This window comes from Lactuca virosa, chromosome 6, assembly GCF_052849685.1.
Source record: "Lactuca virosa cultivar CGN04683 chromosome 6, Lactuca_virosa_CGN04683_v6, whole genome shotgun sequence".
NCBI classification, from domain to species: domain Eukaryota; kingdom Viridiplantae; phylum Streptophyta; class Magnoliopsida; order Asterales; family Asteraceae; genus Lactuca; species Lactuca virosa.
Window position 1 is genome coordinate 83,807,115 of NC_136431.1, and position 2,717 is coordinate 83,809,831.

The window sequence follows — 2,717 nt, forward strand, 5'->3', positions numbered from 1 at the left end:
TTAAGAAAATATTGGATTTTATGGAAACATTCATTATCATTTTACAAGGAAAGATACAAAATAAAATACATACATCTACAGCTCATTTAATAAAATATTGGATTTTCTTGAAACATACGTTATTATTTTACAAGGAAAAGATACAAAGGAAATTCATACATTTATAGTTCATATTAAAGAAAATATCGGATTTTTTTTGAAGTATGCAAAAATTTATTTTCTCGAAAATGTTACAAATCCTTCTCACACAAATGCTTATGAACTCACCAACTTAATTGTTGGCACTTTTCAAAATCACTTGTATTTTCAGGAAACCAGTAGAGACAGGTATTCAACCCTTCTCAGGAAACCATGGTTTGTAGTGAGAGAGAGAGAGAGAGATTCCAATTAATGTTTATACTTTATAGTGAGTCCTATAACCGAGCTATGTGACTGAATGTACCCCCCTACAATGATTCATTGGACATTGTAGACACTTATCACCCACTTCGATTGATCGGTCGAGGTTGTAGCTAACAACCGTATGTGGGGATATCAACCACGTATAGATCTATACATATGTATCTCTCTTCAAAGATTAACGGTTATAGTAGTATGGGTATGCAAAGTGTTTAGACTCAGCTAATGAATATAGTCTCACTAAAAAGCCCTTAAATAAAGTATGTGAATAACTCTCGGCCCTATCTTAATTGTAGTTAAGTCACCAGGCATAATGAATTTCATTATGTAAAGATTATAAAAGCCGAGTATGCTTGGTAAGTATGTAAAAGTGTATTGTACTTGCTTTTTTAAAGAGGTACGTACCAAAATAATGAACATATGTACATGTATAGACTTTATGTATTTAAACATATAAATATATGTGCATAGTAATAGCTTAAATCCTTAAAATACTACAAAGTTTTATGACGTGCTTGTTATGATATACAATGTCACATAAAAATCATATATTTTTGTATCATGTAGCATTTGTCGTGTGGACTAGTTATTTCACGATAAAATAACCATAATACATATACGAAATATTAAAAAGGGGCCGTAAGCACTCACCCTTGAAGCGTGAGTTCGATTTGTACGGAATCGGTTTATTTTGAGAAGCTTGACGTGAGAAACCGCAAAACCACAATTCTTGAACTTTAAAATACTTTTGAGACCATTTCGTAACGAATTTAAACTATTGGGGGCTGTTTGGTAATTTAATTAACCAAAATAGGACTGCTTTGGTTAAAATAAATAAAGGGAGGGACTGAAATGGTTTAAATGGAATTTAAGTTTGGGAATTGGACTGATTTTGCTAAGAAATCTCCAAAAGAGGGGCTGAAATGCTTAATTTAAATCAAAGTTTGAATATTGGGATTTGTTTTGCTAAAAATAACTAAGGAGGGGTTATTTTGAATAAATGGGTTCAATATTTGGGGGTTTGGTACTGATTTCTAAGACGAATGTTGTAGTAGGGGGGTTATTTTGTTAATTCATCAAAGTTGAAAGAAAATTAGGGCTTTTTGTGCCCGTTGTCATTCGTTGATCGGGCAAAGGAAAAGAGGGATACGAAGGAGCGAAACAGATGAAAGAAGACGGCGAGAGGGAAGCACGAAGGCTCGCAGGCGGCACGGTCGAACGATCGCGAGAAGAAGGCCGTCTCCGGGGGCCGACGAGGCCGAAGAATGAAGGGAGAAGCAGCAAGGCTGCTTTTGTTCTCGTCCGTCTGCGAGGTGCGAAGGAAAAACTGTCCGATGGGAGTCCGGTAACGCGTCGCGAGCAGCAGCAGGGACGAAGACGAGATCCTCGCAGGTCGTTGGTCGACAGGAAGAAAAAAGAGAGAGCGAGGGAGAAGAGGGGTTCGGTAGAACAAGGCACGCAGGTGGGGGCTTCGGTGGTGTTTGCTCGATGAAAGAAGAAGAGAAGGATGCGAAATTGAGTTTCAGATGGAGGGAATCGAAAGGAGCAGCCTTGCTCAAGACGAAATCTGCGAAGGAGTGGAAGTGAAGGTCGATCTGAGGGAGAAAACAACGAAGGCTAAAGGTGGCGATGGTGGGAGGCTGCTATGAAGTCGATGGAAGTTTTGCTCCGGCGGTTGCAGGTGAGTGGATGGGGGCTGCTCCGGCACTCTCCCTGTTGCTTCCGTTTTCTTTATTGATTATTATTAATTTTCTTCTGTTTTGACTGAAATCAGTGGAGTTTTTTGTGGGTTTTTGGGTTTGATTTTTTACAGGAGAAAAAAGGAAGACATCGGTGGGTTTTTTTGGCTTTGTTGTGATCGACAGGAAGGAGGGAAAAGAAATGAGGCTGTTCTTATTGTTTGCAGGTAGTCACGAGAACAAGAACAAAAAGGTTCTTGACTGGAAACGAAGATGCAGGCAGAAAATAAAGAATCGATAAATCTTCAGTTTAAGATTTCAATTGTTGTTGGTTGTTTGTGAATCAAGCATTTGTATTTTGTGATCAGTTGTTGATTTTTATCATTGTACATGTTGTGGGTTGTGTTTGAGTGGGGTCTTGGTCGAAGGAAGGAAGAGTGGAAGAAATGGGTTGTGTTTGAGTGGGGTCTTGGTCGAAGGAAGGAAGAGTGGAAGAAAGCTTGAGAAATGACAACACATTTCTTTATGTGTGTCATTTAATATGTGTATTTTGTGTGAAATTTGTAAATAATGAATTTTTCACGTGTATTATGTGTATGTATTGATATATTAATTTAATTGAGCATTTATTTGTGTGTA

At 37.8% G+C, this 2,717-nt stretch overlaps 1 long non-coding RNA gene across 1 annotated transcript; it reads left to right on the plus strand.

Annotated features, from left to right (window-relative positions):
- Positions 1-1,512: 1,512 nt before the first annotated feature.
- On the plus strand, positions 1,513-2,717 carry LOC145119025 (uncharacterized). Its single transcript, XR_013713604.1, has 2 exons — positions 1,513-2,080; positions 2,213-2,717. It is a non-coding gene; the product is annotated as an uncharacterized LOC145119025 (long non-coding RNA).